At 37.8% G+C, this 7,003-nt stretch overlaps 1 pseudogene; it reads left to right on the forward strand.

The window, feature by feature from the left end:
• The first annotated feature begins 4,556 nt into the window (after nucleotides 1-4,556).
• Nucleotides 4,557-5,624, forward strand: LOC147286516 (uncharacterized; annotated as a pseudogene).
• Nucleotides 5,625-7,003: the final 1,379 nt, after the last annotated feature.

The following is a 7,003-nucleotide window of genomic DNA, read 5'->3' on the forward strand; positions in this document are numbered from 1 at the left end:
TTGTATATATATATATATATATTAATCATAGTCAACGTTTTTTAAAATTCAGATATTCTAACTCTGTTTTATGCCATTAACCCCATGTCAAACCTTTTTTTATTATTTGACTATTTATTGTTAGTAACTGCTATTATTGCTTCCTAAATCTTTCGTGCTTTTAATGCTCATAATTTATTGTTTGGACTATTATTTTTATTTTTTATATTTTAAATATGAATTTTTCATAAACTTCTAAATAACATACACTAATAAAATTAGAATTCTATAATAAATAGGAATTTACGGACTATACTTCAACGCACCTACAATATAAAATTTCACTACTCACATATCCATTGTCCTTATAAGAATTAATGTATATTAATAATTAAGCATACACATTAACTAAGTGACATACACTAACAAGTAAATATAATAAACCTACATATAATTCTCATAAACAAATAAATAACCTATAACAATAAAGGAACAAACATTTGTATAAAATAAAAAATAAATAAAAAAACTAAGGAACCTACATGAATTATTTAATAAGAACTGTCACGCCCCAATCGGGAATTAAGAGTAAATCTCGAATTAAGGAGTGAATCACACTCTAATTATAGTATTAATTTCGATAACTAGAATGTGACGGAGGAAAATAAATAAATAGAAATAAACTTTGTGCTATCATTGTGCCACAAACTGGATTTAAGCTTAATATACAAAGTAAGTCGTACTTCTGTACATTACATCCTTCCCAGTTTCAAAATCAAATTCAACTGCGACTCGGTTCATGCCTACTCACAATGTATAACTACTCTCGGTTAGCTTCACACTATCTCTCGCTAGTCGCTAGTACCTATAAAGTCTATGAGGGGGTGAGCACTAACTGCTCAGAAAGGATGTAGACCTTATCATGCAGAATTAATTAAACTGAAGCTCAGTGAAAACACCCAACATGTAACAAATAATATATATTATATTAATAATAATATTGATGCATGAATATTATGCTACACTTTCTCAATTCAATCCCTTGTAAAGTAAATTACAACTTGATGTGCAGTGGTAAATATAGAGGACAACATTGAGTGAAAATGCACTTTAAGCACCAAATTGATATTTTGGTTAAAGTTGAGGGATCATTTGTGATAAAAAGCCTATTATTATTGGTCCATTTATTCTTAATGAGGAAATTGCACCATTGGTCTATTTATTCTTCACTTCGTTCCATATTGATCTGCGATCTTTTTATTGTTTCTTACTGGTCCACTCATTTTGTGACGTGTTCCATTGTAGTCCAAACCATCAAATTAGCACAAACGACGGTCTATTTTAGCCATATTTCACACCAGTGGGGGCACGTGTATAAAGGTCGCCAAATAAACTTATTTTAACTTTACTTACTCATATTCATTCAACATGAAATCTTCAATTATTTGTTGATGATCTCGCAACATGTTTGCAAAGACAGGCTTGCTTTTCCACCCTAATCTTTTATTTTGTTTCTTCCTTTTTACAGGAGGTTCAAGATCTACACAATGGATGACAACATTCTCGATATGATTAGCAACTTGATCCGTCTGCTCTATTGGTACTTGCTGTAGCGGCTCTGCTATGGTAATTGGCTTTGCACCCTTCTTTGTTTTCATTCCCTTCAAATTGTACTCATATTCTGGATCCTTAAGCTTCATTCTGCTTTTTGATTTTAGTCTTTTTGTTGCTTATGTCATTGGTGGAGGGCTCTTTCTCTTTCGACCATTTTTTGGATGTTTATCTGCTTCTTGTAGAGGTTGGTTTTGTTCTTCATATGTGATGTCATCTTGTTGTTGACCTTCCTCTTCTGGTATTTGAATTTGAGCTAAAGTCTCCCTTGCCACTTTCACGACGTCAATTGTTGAGAGAAATCCCACATTAAAGATGTGAGGGCCTTGCTAGTGGTTTATAAGGGTTTGGGCTACTCCTTTTATTGCCAATTGGTTTTGGGTTAGATGCTCTAATTCTATCATGGTATCAGAGCAGGTTATCCACGTGATGCACCTAACGGCCACACGTGCTCCCACGTCACCCAATATAAATTGTCCACGTGTTAGGCTTAAATGATGCCACACATGCGGGGGCGTGTTGAGAGAAATCTCACATTAAATATGTGAGGGCCTTGCTAGTGGCTTATAAGGGTTTGGACTACTCCTCCTATTGCCAATTGGTTTTGGGATAGATGCTCTAATTCTAACATCAATCTCTTCTTGAACATTTTTGCCTCCCTGTGCAAGGAAGTCACTTTTGGGTGACCGTTGGATAGTGTATGTTTCTTCATACACGAATCAGTGTTTTTGTTATAATAACATACTAAATTTCCAAGAATGTTTCACTTATTCAATATCTCATATATATACATATATTTTTATATTCAATAAAAAAATAGTACCTTTGTCCCCCTTACTGTTTTCGTCCTTCTCATTGGTGTCTTTCACTTGAACTTTTATATCATCCATCTGCACATATGCATCAACGTTTGGACTTCTTCTTATTTGCTAGCTTTCCAAGATTGTTACTCTTTTTGTAAGCTTTTGGACTTCTAGTAGTGCTGAGTCCCGCTCCGTAGTGAGGATGTAGATTTTGTACTCCAAGTCCCCTAAATTTTTGCTCATTTCCATATGACTTGGCTCTTGTTGGATTTGCACTTGTATACTTAGGTATCATTCACTTACTGCAGTGAGTAACATGTCTCACTAGTCATGCACCTTGTCTTCATCTAGATCACTCTTTTGCAGCCAATAACCAATTGGCGTTGGGCATTCCCAATGAGAATGTGTGTAAATGGTTCTTGACATGGTCTCTAAAAGATTTGCATATCTCATCATAAATCGTCTCTGTTCGTATATGCTTTTCTTTGTTTTTTATCTTTTCCTTGTTCTTGCTTTTCTTTAAGCTCCTTCATCTGCGAAAATTAAGTGTTTTAACTTTGTTATTTTTGGTACCTGTAGCTGTGCGGCTGGTTTAATTGAAATTCTAATTTTATGTAAACTTACATAGTTTGCTAAGTTTTTTCTTGGATAATCTGTTTCATTTTTGTCATTTTGTTGATCATCATCATCTCTACCATCTTCATCTCTGCCTTCATTTACACTGTCTTCTTCATCATCATCATCATCTTACCATATTTTGCTTTTGGTTTTCGAATCCCACTTTTGCTTTGACCAGAGTCATCATCTAACAAAGTTTGTACTGCATAAACCAAAAGGAAATAATCCGTATATGTTCAACAGTATCTGAATTTTTCTAAATTTTTTAATTATTTGTTTTTACTCACCAAGATTAGTATCGTAGCCCCACCAACATTTCCAAGGGAACCTTCTGGATTCCTCCTTTCTTCAACTTTGCTCTTGATGCACTTGTCGAGGTAGTAAGCTACAGTTTTTGACCATGAGTAGTCAGACAATGTCTCCAAGTCATCGCAGCATTTAACGAAAGTCCAGTCAAGTGAGCTTGCATAATTAAGAAACAGGACAGTGATCATCAGATCAATGATTATCAATTGTACAACCTTTCTGTCTTGCTCTTTTTCTTCCCCGGTCTTCTCTCTTGATTTCTTTCTTTTGCTTCTTACTGCTTCAGTTTTTATATCTGCTTGTAGTGCTTTCTGCAATTCGTCTTCCATTTTTTTCTTTGATGGTCTGCCTTGTTTTGATGCCAAGAGTTTTATCATGCCTTCTATGTATCTTAAGAGACTGAGTGACTTTTTTCTTTTGATGGTCTTCTTAGAATCTAAATATGCCAGACACATCTTTTGGTGTGATTTGCATTGGTTTATACTTAGATTCAAAGAAGACCATGAAAAGAAAAAAGTCACTCAATCTCTTTCAATATAAACAGAAGACATGAGAAAATTCTTGGAATCAAAACAAGGTAGACCATCAAAGGAAAAAATGGAAGACGAATTGCATAAAGCACTACAAGCAGCTAAAAAAACTGAAGCAGTAAGAAGCAAAAGAAAGAAACCAAGAGAGAAGACCAAAGAAGAAAAAGAGCAAGACAAAAAGGTTGTACAATTGATAATCATTGATCTGATGATCACTGTCTTGTTTCCGAATTATGCAAGCTCACTTGACTAGACTTTCGTTAAATGCTGCGATGACTTGGAGACATTGTCTGACTACTTATGGTCAAAAACTGTAGCTTACTACCTCCACAAGTGCATCAAGAGCAAATTAAGCTGAAGAAATGAGGAATCCAGAAGGTTCCCTTGGAAATGTTGGTGGGGCTACAATACTGATCTTGGTGAGTAAAAACAAATAATTTGTTGTAAATATATTGTTATAATTAAGTGGCTATTCCTGTAATTAGTGGTAGGGGTATACTAGTAAATATTTAAAACCTAGTAAACCCTATCTCTATATAAGGATATTTATAACATGAATGAAATAGACTGATATATTCTCTCTGCCTCCTCTTTTCCACAAACCCTAATTTCTACATACTTTTACAACACGTTATCAGCACGAGAAGCTCTTTGGATTATGGATCGCTAAACGAAAGAAGATCATCCTTCAATCTGTTCTTCAACCAAAATGTCAAATCTCAACAAGCTTGATTTCGTTGCTTTGGAAGTTTCCGGAAGAAACTATCTAAAGTAGACTCAAGATGTTAAGCTTCATTTGACTGCCAAGAAGATGAGGTCGACAATCAATGCAGACAATGTTGTTGCAGAGTCCCTTAAGGCAAGTGCCATGATCTTCATTAGGAAGCATATGGAAGAAGCACTCCAAGTTGAGTACCTCGCTGAAGAGGATCCACGAGCTCTTTGGGTTGCTCTGGAAGAGCGGTTTAACCATCAGAAGACCATTTTCTTGCCTAAAGCAAGACATGACTGGCAGAACATCCGTTTCCAGGATTTCAAATCCGTGAATGAGTATAATTCGGAAATCTGCCGGATCCGGTCACTCCTCAAATTTTGTGGGGAGGAGCTCACCGAAGCTGACCTATTGGAGAAGACTTTCTCCACCTTCCCTGCCTCCTGTTTGGTCCTGCAGCAACAATACAGGGAAAGGAATTTTACCAAGTTCTCGGCATTGATCACCACTCTGTTGCTCGCTGAAAAGAACAACAACTGATTAATGAGAAATGATCAAGCCCGACCTGTCGGTACTAAAGCAGCACCATTGCCTAAAGCAAACGTTGTTGCTCACCGCGATTCAAACCGCGAAAGAGGATACCGAGGTCATGGGAAGGGCACAAAGTCTGACCGCCCGAGATATGGAAGGAAAGGTTCTCAGAGGAATGGCCCGTATGACCGAGTCCAACGCGGCCATGGCCCACGGAACTCGAATTCTAGTGGCCAAGGCCCACGTGGTAGGAACCGCGGTCCCTCGGCCCCAAAAACTCGAAATGAGAGGAACACTGGTTCGGCCCGTCGCCACCAGAATCAGAACCAAAATCAGAATCAGAATAATCTCTGTTACCGATGTGGAGGAACTGATCATTGGTCTCGCACCTGCCGTGCATCAGCGCAAGCTGTAAATGAGTATCACGCCAGTCGCGGAACTCGAGAGACCAATCTCATTGATGGATCATTTCCTATGGATACCACCTTAGAGGTCACTGATTTCCAGACTGCTACTGGACACTTCGAGGATTAGAAACTCGATGACATGGATATGATCGGCGCTTGTGCCGTATTTATTTTTTGAATAATGTTTTTTTTTTATTTGGATTATTTGGTGATTTATGACTTGGATTATTTATTTTTGGAAAATTTGGTTATGCTCGAATATTATTTAATTCAATTAAGTTATTTTCATACATGTGATCCATTGAATTAAATTTATGAATAGGCATGTTTTGTGGGGAAGTTTGTTGTCTGGCTGACAGTGCTACTACGCACACCATACTCCAAGATCGGAAGTATTTTTCAAACTTATTGCCTACTCATACCTCTGTGACAACCATATCAGGCCAATCCAACCTGATAGAGGGTCATGGCAAAGCCCATTTTATGTTGTCCAATGGTACCGAATTTACCATTAATGAGGCCTTATATTCTCCATGTTCCAGAAGAACATTGTTGAGTTTTAAAGATATTCGAGCCAACGGTTATCATGTTGAAACCACTGAGGAAAATGGAGTGGAATATCTTTGCATAACCTCCAATTTGTATGGCCAGAAGCGTACATTGGAAAAATTGAAATGCCTATCTAGCGGTCTCTATATGACCACCATTAGATCGATTGAGGCAAATCACGTAGTTAACCATAAGTTAACCAATTTGAGCAGTTTCTTGCTATGGCATGACCGGTTGGGACACCCAGGTCAAAGTATGATGCGCCGTATCCTCAATTCATCACACGGGCATCCCCTTACTAATAAGGATCTTGTGTTTAGTGACACACTATGCCAAACCTGCTCGTTCGGAAAGTTGAATACTAGACAATCATATGCAAAGACTAGTAAAGACTCTGCCCTTTTCCTGCAAAGGATACAAGGGGATATTTGTGGACCTATCCAACCACCATGCGGACCATTTAAATATTTCATGGTTTTGGTTGATGCATCGACAAGGTGGTCACATGTTACACTATTGTCCACAAGAAATGCTGCCTTTGCTAAACTCCTTGCCCAGATCATTAAATTAAGGGCTCACCACCCGGATTATCTCATAAAGTCCATAAGACTTGATAATGCCGGAGAGTTTACATCGAAAACTTTCGATGATTATTGCATGTCCCTTGGGATTGATGTTGAACATCCAGTTCCCCATGTTCACACCCAGAATGGTCTCGCAGAAGCGTTCATTAAAAGATTACAAATGATTGCACGAACCTTGGTTATGCGCACCAAGCTTCCAATTTTTGCGTGGGGCTATGCAATCTTGCATGCAGCCATGTTGGTCCGGTTGAGGCCCACTGCTACCCAACCTTATTCCGCGTTACAGCTGGTGACTGGGTACGAACCTGACGTTTCGTACTTACGCATATTTGGGTGTGCAGTTTACGTGCCACTTGCGCCGCCACAACGTACC

The sequence above is a fragment of the Dryas octopetala genome, chromosome 4, assembly GCF_963921425.1.
Source record: "Dryas octopetala chromosome 4, drDryOcto1.1, whole genome shotgun sequence".
Classification (NCBI taxonomy): domain Eukaryota; kingdom Viridiplantae; phylum Streptophyta; class Magnoliopsida; order Rosales; family Rosaceae; genus Dryas; species Dryas octopetala.